The sequence below is a fragment of the Martes martes genome (genome assembly GCF_963455335.1).
Source record: "Martes martes genome assembly, chromosome: 9".
NCBI classification, from domain to species: Eukaryota; Metazoa; Chordata; class Mammalia; order Carnivora; family Mustelidae; genus Martes; species Martes martes.
In genome coordinates, this window is record NC_137896.1 from 46,987,907 (window position 1) to 47,003,554 (window position 15,648).

The following is a 15,648-nucleotide window of genomic DNA, read 5'->3' on the forward strand; positions in this document are numbered from 1 at the left end:
ACACATGTATATGTGTGTTTGTGCATGTATGTGTGCAGAAGTGGGGATAAGATGATGAAGATGGTTAACATGAGCAGAAAGAGGCACTTTCTGAAACGTGGGTATGGAAACTACAGCACTGATGTGCAGGTCAAGGCCAACCAGCACAGTGTCAACAGTAGCACAGGGACATTCTGTGTGATGGTAAAGCTCAGAGGTCACCTGGCTGACAAGTAACCTCTCCCTGTACCTGAGCCTCTCTGCCTGAATGCTTTCTTTCCACCTATGGGAGGTGGCTGGAGTGCTGGGAGGGAATGTCCCAGTCTCTTGACCCTTGGGAGGTAAACTGAGGCATGTCCTGTCTAGTTTCTGAAATATGTCCAGCAAGAAGAAGCCCTAATCTCCCATATTGTTAGTCTGCTCACTCTCATAGGCTGCTTCCCATTCCTACTTCCTCACTGTCCTCTGGGTATTTTCTACAATCACCTCCACACAAACCACTTGCACTTGAATTATTGTCTCAAGGTGAGTTTCTGGAGGAAGCAACCTCATAGTGGAGCCCAGGCCTACTATGAAGGGCAGCCTGGGACTACATGGGGGCATCCCTGGGGGAGGTCAGACAATAGGACACACTTTACATTTTGTCACTTCAGCCAACAAGAATGTCCTGGGGAAGGCACGTCCAGGCCTCCCTCGTCCATGTGGTCATGGACACAGGCAGAGCAGTTCTTGTCACATTGGTCCTCCCACCTTGGGATGGGGATCCCTATGCCTGCAGCACCTGTAGCTTTCACTTCTCTGCCCACCTCTGCCTTTCAGCCCCAAACACTGCCAAAGCCTTTGATCTCTTGTTCTGTAGCTGGAGGTTGGCCAGCCCCATCTGGTCCCATGAACAGCCTCTAGAGCAGGGCTTTCTCCTCTGAACGCTGACAATGTGGTTCAACACCTGGAGGGATCAAACACGTTCAGACACCCTAGGCTGGTTGTTTCCATCTTATCCATAATAGTTGCAAGCATCTGGGGCAAACTAGACTTTACTGACCACACCCAAAGTCAGCTGTCTAGTACTAGTGGGATACTGCTTAGTGTTTAATTCTCCAAAGCTGTCTGGGCCCTTCTGAGGCACTGAGTTAGTCAGAATGAAGAATCAGTATCAAAACAGTTATACTGACACATGAGTTTTTTTTAAAGGTTTTATTTATTTATTAGGAGAGAGAGGGAGAGCACGAGCAGGGAGTAGAAGGAGAGGGAGAAGCAGGGAGTAGAAGGAGAGGGAGCCCGACGTGGGGCTCAATCCCAGGACCCTGAGATCATGACCTGAGCCAAAGACAGATGCGTAACTGCAGATGCTTAACAGACTGAGCCACCCAGGTGTCCCAGATTTCTGAGTTTTTATTTGCCCACTGTTGGCAGTGTCGTATGTGAACCTGAAGAGTACTGGAATGTGTGGATGTAGAGCCTCTGAGGTATCTTCAGTATTGGCCCATTTCCTTCCAAAGTTCAAAGTCTCATTGAGCCCAAGCCTGTAGCCTGCGCCACCTGGGGGACCAGCTACCTATAAGAAGTTATTCTGCCCCCACCCTCTTCTGCAGAAATTGTGCTCTTTGGAAGATACACGGATGACAGAAGCACTATGTCCTCATTTTCCCTTTGGTACACCAGGGCCAGGGAGAAATCCAGGTCTGCATCCCATGTCAGCTATTAGGATCTGAGGGGAGTTGGAGCATCAGGGACCAGAGTGGTTATCTGGAATGGGGTCATGCTAAGGCTCACACACAGGGCAAGGGCTGCAGGCTGCTGAGATAGCTCTGCATATGTCATCTTCCAGCTCCCACTCCCCCAGGCCCCAGATCCCCTTCTCCTTCCTCTGGCCTCCATAGGAGAGGTCTGGGCATCCACCAAGGCCTTCCCAATTTTTCCACTTCATTGTTACTTTGTGTTCAGTCCTGAGACCAGGCTATACCATGACTCTGACACCTTGGGAAAGTTTAGGGAAGTGTCCATTGTCTCCTGATAGATGAAGAAGTGGCCACAGAGCATTTGTTAACCAGCATAGCTATTTTCCCAGTTGCAGACTTTGACCTGGAGACTGAGGCTAACAGGTCAGGACTAGGGCAGCGGTGTCAACACTAGACTCACATGTTGGGGGAAGAGGGAGCTCTCCTGAGACTGAGCCACGGGCTGGGCCTCTTTTTCTCTCTAGAAACTTGGGCCTGACCAGACAGCTAGCCTTGTCTCTAGTAACCCCCTGCTTTTACCTCTGGCTCTGTCAGGGCTTTACCCAGGGTCCTACCTCAGGTGACACTGAGGATTCAGAAACCTGCTTCCCTGCTCCTTCAACAAACGGACTCCAGGAAAGAAGCAGGCTGGACCACCCCAAGCCAATAAGGATAGACAGGACAAGGTCCCTGAATCCTACACCTATTACAAAGCTGGAGACCCTGAAACTTGTATTCACCTTCAGGGCCTTGGAGACACAGTGGGGACTGGGACAAAACTCCCACTTTCTTTTTCTTCTTCTTTTTTTATTTTTAGAGATTTTATTTGTCATTTTTTGGGGGGGGTGGAGAGAAATATCACAAGCAGGGGGAGCTGCAGGCAGAGGGAGAAGCAGGCTCCCCACTGAGCAGGGAACACAACATGGGGCTCGATCCCAGGACCCTGGGATCATGACCTGAGCTGAAGGCAAACACTCAACCAACTAAGCCACCCAGGCACCGCCAAAACCCCAACTTTCTATAGATTCCCATGGGAGTGGGGAAGGGTAGAAACATTAACAAAGCCCCACAAGTGTGATCTGAGGCAGGGTTTAATGAGTCCTTACCAGGAGCCATGATTTGATACCTGCCTTGTGGACCCTGCTTCTCCAGCCCCAGGAGATAAGGTGAGCCCAAAAAGGGTCTGGACAGGTCCCCCCACCATTGGACTGAACACACAGGAGATCCTCTCCTGGAGTTACCTGATGGGACTTCAGTAGAATTAGTGGGGTTGACTATGGAAAACATGCCAGGATCACAGTGGATAAAGAGCCCTCTTTATGCTTCCTTCTGCAGATTGAGGTACAACTCAGGACAGACCAGCATGGGAGTATACAGGAGAGTGGTTGGTTGGAGGGTCTTTAGAAATCTACTGAAGTCTGGGACCAGGCAGGATGGCTGTGAGACAAGAGCAAAGCTATGTCCATGCTTAGTGATGCTCAGCTGTCAGGGAGGATGCCCACTGCCAGCATCTTCCCATGGCTCTGCCTGGAATCCTGGGAAGCCCATCCAGGTCTCTACGAATGATGAGCTCTGAAGATATCTAACACCACATATCTGATGTGAGTCCCCAGGGAGACTCTTAGATGCAAATTGGGTGGTGCAGGTGGTTCATTTGGGAGATGGTCACAGAAGCACAGAGGGGAAGGGAGACAGAAGAAAAAAGCTCAGTGTGGCTGTCATTATGGGTCACTGAGCAACCATAGGTGTTGTCCTGCTGGAATGTGTGAGAACCCTGTGGATCTTCCCTCTGACAGCCTCTGTGGAGCTGGGAGCCTATAGCCATCCTACCTGGGGTTGGAGTGCTGTCCTCGGGCCCTACCTTCTCCACTGAGGTGTGCTCGTTCTGCAGATGGAGGGCCATGTGCACAGAGGAAGCCCTGAGCAGAACCTGGGGAAGATGCAGATCTTAAGGTAGAATTGGAAGTGTCAGGTACTGGGTGGTCCAACTTCATGGGCACTGGAGGGATGGCTGGTTGGAAGAGGGAACCACAGGCCCAGGACCAAGCTCTGCCCCTGCCTGTATGTATAAATATAGTCTGATAGGAACACAACATTCTTACTTGTATTGGTACTTTCAAGGCAACATCAGGGATTTGAGAACAGGTCATAGTGGTCAAAAAGGCCAAAATAGTTACACTTATTTACAGAAAAAGTTTGCCAAGTTCTCTTTTAGAAGATTCCCAAGACCAGGGCCACATGTATCCTGATGGTCTGTCTGGGTATATTTTGCATTTTGAGTACCCTCCTGGGTCATGGTCATTGTACCTCTGAGCCCAGAAACAGCTGCACCTGTGCCTCCAGGTTGTGCCACTGGGAAATGACTCCGGAGGTCTGAGAGGGAAGAGAATCCATCCCAGGCCCACCTGACTTCCGTACTAGGATAAGTCCTTCACTTACTCATCCTTTCTGTCTGGAACCAATGCCACATAAAGCTTCTTGAACTGTTGATTTTATGAGATCGATGCGCTGTCCACTGCGCTAAGAAGGCAATGTTGAAATGTTGATTTTAATTGTTCTATTCTATAGGATGAAAATGGAAATGAAGAATTTCCCTAATGCCTGGGAGTGAGACTCAGAACCTTGCAAGAGAACAAAAACAGAATGGTGTTGCACAGCCACTGAAGGGACACCTACAGAGAACCACTGGATCCAGGAGGAGAACAGTTAGAGCTAGGCAGGGTATGGTGTCACTCAGTGGAAGCCTTCCAAGCAGGTCTTGTACAGGAGATAGAAAACTGTTCTCTAGAGCACAGTACCAACGGTGAAGAAGCAGGTGAAAGTCTGAAGGGACAAGCACAGGGATGGAGGGTGGGTGGAGAACAGTGAGAAACAATTCAACTCCAAACATAGCACACATCCCAGCCACACATTCTGGGGTAAGCAGCTGGGGATACAGGCTGTGGTCCTGCTTGATCTGGACCTGGGACCTTGTCCTAACCTCGGGGGATCCTGTGCCAATTCCCCATCCTTAGCCCTATGATTTCCAGGGCAACATTCTGGCTGACCCAATGTGACCCATGCCCTAGTACAGCACTGGGGTACTCTCTTCCAGGGGGTGCTTTCTCAGAGGAGCCCCTCACCCTAGGTAGGGTGGCCCAGAGCTGGGGCTCACCTTGGCCCTTTCCCTGGAGCAACAGCTTATACATCAGTGGGACCCAGGTCAGGGCATGAGAGGGAAGTCAGTGGCCTGCTCCTCAACCCTCACAACTTTAGGCTCTCAACAGAGCCAGGATAACCTCAAAAAGAGCCACAGAAACAAAGGTGATGTCCACCCTGACATGCCCCCTCTCCTGAAGGCAGGAAGGGAGGTGGATAAAGCTCAGAGAAGGGCCATCCTGTCTCAGCCCCTGGAGACCCAGACCCTCAGGGACAGCAGCAATCTGACACTGGTGTGTCCTGGAGGCCAGGCAGCTGGAATTAGCTGAGTGAGCAGAATTGGTTTCCAGATTGGCCAGGGCCTGCAAGTGTACCCTGAGGATGGCCTGTCCCTGTCCGACTGGGCTTCTACTGTAGCACCAGCCGTGAGCAAGGTAGGGCCTACAGCTCCCTAGGAATGGCACTGTCATCTGCTCCCAAGCCGCATCCTCAATTGTGTGTCTGAGGGATCTTCTGTGTGTCCTGTTGTTCAGCTCCGGGCTTTCTTGAAAGGGGCAGTTGTCAGTGTCTTCATCAAATTTCCCACATCCAGTTATGTAAAGCTCCAGCTCCATGGAGAATGCCAGACTGTCCTCTATCTGTAGTACATGGAGACATTACAGTGGGAACACCTGTCTTGGTTCTATGAAGAGCTGCTAGTATAGATCCAAGCAGTGTAGGGAGAGTCCCAAACTCCTCTCCACCTAGGGAACTAGCTGCCTCTGGACCTGGGTCAGCTTGTTGGGGGTAAAGCCAAGCTCAGGGAATTCAAGCAAAGAAGCCTGTGTTTGCTGTGACATCCAGGGTAGATGCAGGCCGGGTTACACACCATTCATACATCACACCGTAAAGCCACATGTCCCCAAATGCTCCCAGGGGGAGCCAGTCTGACTTCCAGCACGCTTCTGAAGCTACAGGAGCACTCCCGGGGTTAGGTGCTGAGTGCCTGGGAAGGTGTTTGCTCTGCAAGATTTTGCTGAGTAATGTCAGTTCCAGAGTGGGAGACTCTTCTACAGCCCCTTTGTGACACCTTCACCTGCCTGAGAACACAAAAATGCCCTGCAGTGCTGCTGGAACACTCACATGTGCACACACACACACACACACACACACTGATACCTCTTGTCCTAATACAAAATGCCTTCTGAATTTTTGTGTACTCTTCTCCACTCCATTCTACTTCACTCCATTCCATACCCATACTCCACCCTCCACTACTCCCCCATCCCAAACTCAGTGTGAATGCAGATCTAGGAAGCCCAGAGCAGAGGTCCAGCCTGAGAGAGCTCAGGCATTGGACCTCGCCCAGCAGTGTTCACAGAGGCTGGAGCTTCTTGCAAGGTGGAGTTCCCACCGTGCTTCCCTCAGGCTTTCAGGGCAGAGGTCCAGAGGGAGAGAGGAATGGCCTGGGGCCCCTAACGCAAGCACACTCACACATACACACTGGGACATACATACACACATTCTCACACACACACACACATACACCTGCTCACTGACACCCTCACACTCAACGCACACCTACACACACTCAGACACATTCACATTAATACACAAAACACATATGCTTACACGTGCTCACAATTTCACAATACTTACTCACTGACACACATACTCACCTACACCCACTCATAGGCACACACTCACTCAAAACCTCAAACGTACACATATACACACTCTCACACTCACTGACACTCTCAAACACAAATGCACACTCACTCATGGACATATACCCACTCATAACTACTCATACTCACCTTATACACACCTCTACATAAACACACACACCCACACACAACTATATACACATGACTAGACATGCTCCTGATGTGGCCCATGTGAAAACAGCATTCCTGGATGAATTTTGTGACACTCCCATTGTGACACTCTGGGAAGAGTGCAGAGTACCGTCCATTCCCTTAGGTGGAGACCATAAGGAGGAGACCAGAGAAGAAGCTCTGAGATGGCAAAGGCTGCTCAGGATGAGGAAGAGTCCTCATTCCCCGGGTCCTCAAGCCCCCTCTCTTTCTGTCTGTTCCTCTGTTTGCTCATAATCTTTTTGCATTTGCTTTCTTAGAATATTTCCCCAACAGATCTCGTCTTTGGGTCTTCTCTTACTCAGGATCTTTATCACCTCATAGTCGAGATTTCGAGGTATTAGTCATTAAATAATGTCATAAAATGATGAAGATTGAAAGTATGTCTTACGTGTGAATAGATCTTGGGTAGGGTGTTTAATTTCTAAATTATTTCTTCTATAAAAACTAAAACTAACTGGACAGTTGTATTTCCACTGTATTTTATGGATTTCAGATGGTGAACAAGATCCCTTAATAAGTTGTCCCCCTCCTTTGGCCTTGACTATAACAAGTGCGGGTCATTAGGTCAGAAAATGTGGTCACCTACCTGCTTCTTCAGAAATTCAGGATGTGCACCAGTCTGTAGGCCTTCGTGTCCTTGCTCTGCAGGTGGAATATGTGTAAGGCATACTCCACAGTGGCAGGGAAATGACTTTCCATGTCACTGTCCTTCTCCTCTTGGGAACTCCAGCTGTGAGTACCCAGGAGCTGGGAACCTAGGGGAAGCAGGCACATGGCCCAGGGCAGAGCCAACCTGCACTGCCAGTGTGTCATGGTTGCAAGGGGTCTGGGCATTCATGGCCTTTGACCTTCCCAGTTCAGGCTCCCAACTAAGTGTTCCTTGGGTGTTGTTCCCATTCACTGGATCCAAAATAACTCTTGCTTCCAGGCCTCCTCTCTGTTACTACACTTTGTTCCTTCCATCTGTTACTCTGTCTCCTCCACCCAAATCTGTAAAATGTGCCTGCTGTCCAGGGGAGAGGACCACAGGACAGGGTGGGTTTGGTAAAAACCAGTGATAGGAGGGAGGGGTCACCTGTAGCTGAGTCCCATCCACAACCTCTCCCTCACCACCTCACTGTGGAGCGATATCATTTGGAGGCCCCAATATCGGGGCCTAAAACAAGGACACAAGACTAAAAGGTAGAAGTAGAAGGTGACTCTAGGACACAACAGTAGGGTGAAGGCCACTGAGATAAGGACAGAGCCAAAAATGATGAATTGCCAAGAGCCAGCCTTGTGGGAGGTGGAAAGTAACTTCCACCAAGAAAATGCATGCTCATCAAAAGGACTAGAGGTCTCAAAGACAGGTCCAGGACCAGGTGGCCTGTCCCTCTTGGCTCCTAGCCTTCTTGAGTAGTGGACCAGACAAGGTTCACTGACTCCTGGGATGATATCATGTTAGGGGAGTTTAGCGGCAGGAGCCCAAGGTTGGGAAGGGGATTGTCTTGTGATGCACACAGGGACCTACCACAGCTGCCTGCGGTCTCTGCCCTGTGTGAGACCCTCAGCACAATTCCTCCACATTCCTGAAGAAAATAAGAATACCTCCATGAGAACCATGAGAGACTATGGACACTGAAAAACAACCTGAGGGTTTTGAAGGGGCAGGGGGTGGGAGGTTGGGGGAACAAGATGGTGGGTATTAGGGAGGGCACGGATTGTATGGAGCACCAGGTGTGGTGCAAAAACAATGAATACTGTTACGCTGAAAAGAAATAAAAAAAAAAAAAAAAGAATACCTCCATGACATAGAAACATATACGGAAGCATAAAGATGTAGGATCACTTCGAAGGGGGAAAAATAGCACCAAGTGACCCATACCAAGGCTAGAGGGGCTTCCAGGATGGGTGAACAGGTACAGAGCATTTCTGGAAAAGGGAAGGATTGAGATTGGGACTTACCAGAAGATAAAGCAATTTCTTAAGGTCTAGAGAAGCCAGTGTAGATAGAATCATTGTAAATATAAGAATGGAAAACAATAATTTTCAAAAACAATTACATTGGACATTTACACAATGTGTATTCAAAATTCTTAAGTGAAACAATATAGAAGGAGCAATTTAATATCTGGGAACTTTGCTCATAAAGAAGGAATAATCAGGGGCACTTGGGTGTTTCACATGATTGTGTATCTGATTCTTGATTTTGGCTCGGGTCATAATCTCATGGGTCCTGAGATTGAGCCCTGTGTCATATCAGGCTCCAGGATCAGTGGAGCATTCACTTGAGAGTCTCTCTCTTCCTCTCACTCTGCTTCTGCCCACGCTTTCTCTCTCTCTCTTAAATGAATAAATTAATAAAATTGTTGAATAAAAAAAGAAGGAATAATCAGGTATAAAAATAAATACATGGAAAAGAAATACTCCACACACTTCTCTTATTAGCTAAAAATAGAAAAAAATAAATCAATCAAATCAATAAAATCTTGGACATTCATTAAATGTGAGAATAAGTTTTCAGTGGCACCATTCCTGGGAAGGACGCCAGCTCTGAGGACCTCTGTGCAGTGAGGACAGCCTGTCAGCTTCAAATCAGCCTTCTCTCTGCCTATAGGGCCATCTGGTCACTGGTGCCCAGGAGTCTGCAAACCCTGCACCAGGCATGGATTTCCGACCCCTTCCCTGATCCATTGGGGCCCCACAAACCATCCTCAGACCCAGCTTGCACCCTTCCATTTGAGTGACTTCTCCTGGTGATTCAACTCCTCACACCCAGGGACTCACTCTAAAGTGTGCTCCCCAACATGTGGTCCAGAGACCAGGACTATCAGCATCCCCTTGGGACGAGGTGAAGCACCTGGAAACAGGTGAAGAGGCAAACTTGCCAGGCCTGCCAGACTGACTGGGTCAGAGTCCTGGCTGGGGAAAGGCCCAGGGCTCTGGGTGTCCACAGGTCTTTCAGGGCATTCTGGTCCCCCTGTGTTCACAAGTAGGGACATACAAATACTGAAGCCTTTCACAGGCACAGAGCTGAAGCCTTGTTTGGAAAGATGTGCTCCTTAGTCCTTCCAGAGCCCCATCTGCTGCTATAGATGGATGTTGTGAGGGTCCCTCTCTAGAACCCAGACTCTGCACACAGGAAATTGTGTCCACTGAGCCTTGAGAACCTTCACCACGAGAGGGCACTGATGCTCACCCAATGGTCACAGCTCAGCCATCCCTGGGAGCTCACTGGCTTTGCTCTGTGTCTGCTTCTCCCTCATTCTACCCTCTCTCTTCTAGAGCAAATTCCTACAAAGGGATCTATAGACCCACTGTGTGTCAAGGGTCACCCCTGCTGCAACACCTTTGGAGAGCATGTGCTTTCATCATCCTGCCAGGCCCCAGACTGAGCACGTGGCGGCACATCCAGGGGCTGAGAAGTGCAAAAGGAGATGCAGTGAGCTCAGCTGGAAGCTCCTGGTTCCAAGACCCTGAAGTTCCCTTGCTGGTATCACCCCAAGAGCCAGTGAGCCTTCTCTGCTCCACTACTCAAGGGGGACTGGGGAGTTGAGAAGGACAGAGACTCTTGGACTCATCAAGACCTCAATGCTCCTTCCTTCTAAAGATACCAATTTTCTCTGTGTAGCTTACCTCTGTCTACCCCCAACATGGCTCTCACTCATCCTTTTTGGCTCTGTCCTTATCTCCATGGTCCTCACCCTACTGCTCTGCCCTGGGGTCACCTTCCACTTCCACCTCTTGTTCTTGTGTCCTTGTTTCAGCCTTGGATTCTGGGGCATCCAAATGAAGTCTCTCCCCACTGAGGAGCTGAGAGGGATGTTGTGGCTGGGGCTCAGCTACAGAGGACCTCTCCCTCCCATTGCTGTTTCTTTCCAACCCACCCTGCCTGGGCTTGTCTCTGTTTCTGGACAAGAGGCAATTGTGCCACTTGGGATGGGGAGGCAGGCTGACATGTGGGAAGGGACAGTGTGTAATAGCAGAGATGATATCCAGAGGGAGCAGTTGTTCTGAAGTTGATGTACTCTACCAGTACTCAAGAAGCTTTGTATGGCACTATTTCAGACAGAAAGGTTGGCTAAGTGGAATACTCATCCCAGCAGGGAAGTTGAGTGGGCCCAGGGGACTGGTTTCTCTTTCTCTTGGCCCTCTGGAGCCAGCCCCAGGTGGCACAGTCTGGAGGCACAGGTACTTCTGAGCTGCTCTCTTGGGGTTCATGAGGGATCACTTTCACTCCAAAAGGTGCAATGACTATGACCCAGCAGAAAACCCAAAGTGCAGGATGGACCTAGACAGGCACTCAGGCCCTCAGGACACATGAGGCCCCCATCTTGGGGGCTTGCTCATACCCATTGCCTGGTCCAATAGCCGTAAGGATGTGGGAACATCTGTAGCTTCCACACACAGAGTGGTCCAGCCACCACCAGCAACAGCAGCAAGTCCTGGACCCTCAGAAATGTTCCATCAAGGCCTCCTCACCTTTGGACCAGGAGGATGCATTTTCATGAATCCCAGGAGACCCACAGACCATTAAATTTTGAGTGACACTGCTCTACCAAATGCTATGAGACTCTGCCTTAATCTCCTGGGTGCAGATTCGGCAGACAATTTCTCAAAAAGGGTTCAACTGTGTTGGCCGTTGTGGGCCATCAGTCTTGATCTCATCTCCTCAATGTTGCTTTGAATATGAATAGACAATATGAATACATATTGCAGTGTTGTCTTCCAGTGAGACTGTGTTTATACACACAGGCAGGTGATGTGTTTGGTCCCTAGACCATGGCTTCCTCCCCACACCTGGCTGTAGATGTCCTTCCAATGCCTGTATAGCTGGTCACCCAGTATCTGCCACTCCTCACTCCACTTCAATATCCACGTTCTCGCCCACCCCAGCTTTGCTCATGGTTTTCTCTGTACAAGTGGCACTCTATCAGCAAAGCGTTTATATCTCAGTGGGGGAATGATAAGGACTACCCCCAGGGAGAGCTGCAATGTGGAAGGGCCCAGGGTCCCAAACCAGACAGATAGCCAAAGACTAGAGTCACCTAGTTCTCACACACTGCAGCAGGACAAAACCCATGGCTGCTCAGTGACTCATAACAACAACCATGTTGACTTTCTGCCCTGTCTGCCTCCCTTCCCCACTGTGTCCCATGTACCATCTCCCTAATGCCCTACTTACACCTGCCAGTTTGCATTGCAGGATCTCCCTGGGGATTTACAGCAGACATGTGGCATTAGATGTCTTCAGGACTTATCCTCCATAGAGAGCTGGATGGGCTTCCCAGGAATGCATGTTTCTAGGCAGAGCCACAGAGAGAGTCTGGCAGCAGGAATCCTCACACCAACCCAACATTCCTCAGAATGGATACAACTGTGCTCTTGTCCCACAGTACTCCCAGTCTGGTCCCAGATCTGAGTAAACTTTTCTTTCTTTTTTAATTTTATTTGTTTTATTTTTTTTTCATGTTCAATTAGCCAACATATAATAATACATCATTAGTTTTTGATGTAGTGTTCAACAGTTCATTAGTGCATATAACACCCACTGCTTATCACAGCACATGCCCTCCTCAATACCCATCACCCATTTTCCCCATCCCTCCACCCCCCTTCCTTGTATAACCCTCAGTTTGTTTCCTGGAGTCCAGAGTCTCTCACAGTTTGTCTCCCTCTCTGATTTCTTCCCATTCAGTTTTCCCTCCCTTCCCCTATGGTCCTCCATGCCATTCCTTATGTTCCACATATGAGTGAAACCATGTAATAGTCTTTCTCTGATTGACTTATTTCACTAAGCATAATTGCCTCCAGTTCCATCCATGTTGATCCAAATGCTGGGTATTCATCCTTTCTGTTGGCTGAGAAATATTCCATTGTATATATGAGTAGATTTTTCTGAAGACCTTCCCACCACCCTCCTGTCTGCTCCCACACTGGTCTGTCCTCGGTGGTGCCTCAGTCTGTGGAAAGTAGCCTAAAGGGAGCTCTTTACCCATGTGGTCCCCACATGTTTTCCACAGTCCACCTCACCTATTCCATTCAGTGCATTTCTGGCAAGTTCCCAGGAGAAGGTACTCTGTATATTCAGCCCAGTAGGGGGTAATGTGCACAGGCCCACTGTGGACTCACTTCACCTCCTGGGGCTGAGGGACCAGAGCCCTCATGGAAGGCATCAAGGCAGGCATCAAATCATGGCTCCTGGCAGGGACTCACTAAATCCTGCCTCAGACGACACTTGTGGGGCTTTGTTAATGGTTCTGGCCCACATCCAGAGACTCTGGCCCCAAGGCCTGACAGGGAGTCCATGCTCCAGGTGATCCAACTTTGTAACAGATGTAGATCATATGCTGTGGGGATACTTTTCCTCTCTTACCCTGTCCACCTCTACCTGGCTCGAGGGGTCATGCACCCTTCTCCTTTCAGAGTAGGTTTGTTGAATAAGCATAAGCTGCCTTGGGGTCAGGGAAGGGAAGAACTTTGAGTATCCAGGAAAGGGGACCCAGGCCACAGCTGTGGAGTGAACTTGAGAAGGCACTGGGAATGGGCTGCCTGGAGCCATCCTGCCTCAGTGAGCAGGGCTGGCGGGTAGAGCCAGATGTCTGTGGCCTTCAAGGTTCAGGTCGAAGGATGAGTATGGCCATGGCAGAAGCCCTGTTCAGGCTCACAATATTCTTTGAGCATGAGCACACCCTCTCTCCCTAGGAATCAGGCCAGAGGGAGAGAACACAGGTGGAATTCACCCATGGAAGATGAGGACAGGGTCAGGTTTAGAGGGGCCCAGGCCCCCATGCTCTGGCTGACCCTCTCTGCCCTAGGCAGTGGGTGACAAAGGCCATTTCCTGGTGTGAGGCCACTGAGAACCCTGGGGGCCATATAGCACTGGCCAACTGGGAGGGATTCCCCTTGGTCTCCAGGGAGCCCCAGGGAGCCGGCTGGGGGCCCTGGCCTGGAATTGAGGGAGCCATCCCAGCTCTGCCAAAAGCCAGTCTTGCAGCCCTGGCCCTGCCCTTAGCCATCCACATTCCAGCTGCTCACACGCCACACAGGGATGACGACCCCCATGCTTTCTCCAAAGGCAGCCATTTGGGATAATACTCACGGTTGTGGAGTAGAAGCGCTGTGTTTCCTGGAATATTCCCCCTAGTTTGGAGTCACTCTGACTACTTGCTTCTTTCCTTATCTCTGCTCAGGTCCATGTGTGCCTTGCACATTGGTCCATAGTGTCTGACCCTCGGTCCCAGGCTTGGGGACAAGAGTTGAAGTGGGCCATAGAGCTGCCACTGAGATGACAGTAAAGTGCAGATTCCAGGAGTTGTTTTCATCACTGTGATTATCAGTGACCCTGAATGTGGGTCTGGGGAGGACAGAGTGATGGAGAGGGTGGGCATACAGGCCTTGTCCAAGGGTGAACTGCAACCCCAGCTGCAGGTCCAGTTCCTGGTACTGAAGGATTCTCTCCATCTCCCATTCAGCCCACCCACCTAGGGCACCTCTAATGCTCGCTCCTCACCAACACCTGATGCCCACTGGTGCCACATGGGTGTGGTCCCCAATGCTCTTCCTGAACCCGTTACCATCTCAGAGCCACGTGGGCATGGAGGGTCCAAGGCATATCTCTCTCCCATGTGAGACAAGGAGATAAACTCCTCCACCACCTCAAGTGTAGACATCTATAGCCCCCTGGAAAGTCCTGTATTGTGAGCCAACTCCTTCCCACACATCATTAGTCAGAGGACAACTGCAAGAACATTCATGGCAGTGGTGATGTGGTACATGGTTGTTTCGAGTTACGCAGCCTCTAGAGCTGTACAGATGCAGTGAAGTGATGCTAAGAGGAATGCTCCATCAAGGAGCTCCAGTACTCATGAATCTGCATCCCAATAACACCACAGGGTTGGACCATCACCACCACAGCTGGTACTATTACAGGCAAAGGGGAATCAGCACATGAAGTTGGAAGATTCTATCACCTGTCTCAGAGCTGATACCAAGAAGGTTAAACATTATAAAGGAAACAGCAGAGTTGAAATATAAGTGAATCTACTTCCACAGTGTCTGTAAACCCCTCTATATATATAACGTTGAGTTTTGAAATAACTATCTGATAATCATGAAAAAAAGGATTAATTTTAATGGTATTTTCAGCCCAGGATTAAATTACACATGATGGGACTCTGAGTCCATCAGCTTCACGGACACTGGAGGGGCCTCTTCTTTGGTTGGGGTGAAGGTGGTGGCAGCCATGTCCTGGGGACCAAACACATCACCTGCCTGTGTGTGTAAACACAGTCTCACCGGAAGACAACACTGCAATATGTATTCATATTGTCTATTCATATTCAAAGCAACATTGAGGAGATGAGATCAAGACTGATGGCCCACAACGGCCAACACAGTTGAACCCTTTTTGAGAAATTGTCTGCCGAATCTGCACCCAGGAGATTAAGGCAGAGTCTCATAGCATTTGGTAGAGCAGTGTCACTCAAAATTTAATGGTCTGTGGGTCTCCTGGGATTCATGAAAATGCATCCTCCTGGTCCAAAGGTGAGGAGGCCTTGATGGAACATTTCTGAGGGTCCAGGACTTGCTGCTGTTGCTGGTGGTGGCTGGACCACTCTGTGTGTGGAAGCTACAGATGTTCCCACATCCTCACAGCTATTGGAACAGGCAATGGGTTTGAGCAAGCCCCCAAGATGGGGGCCTCATGTGTCCTGAGGGCCTGAGTGCCTGTCTAGGTCCATCCTGCACTTTGGGTTTTCTGCTGGGTTGTGGTCATTGAGCCTCTAGGGAGCAGGTCATTCCTCCTGAGTCCCAAGGCAGCAGCTCAGAGGCACCTGTACTTCCAGGTTGTGCAACGTGGGGATGACTCTTCCCAGAGGGAAGAGGACCCTGGGCCCACTCTACTGTCCTGTTAGGATGAGCCCTTCACGTGCCCAACCCCTCTGTCTGGAACCATGCCACACAAGTTTATT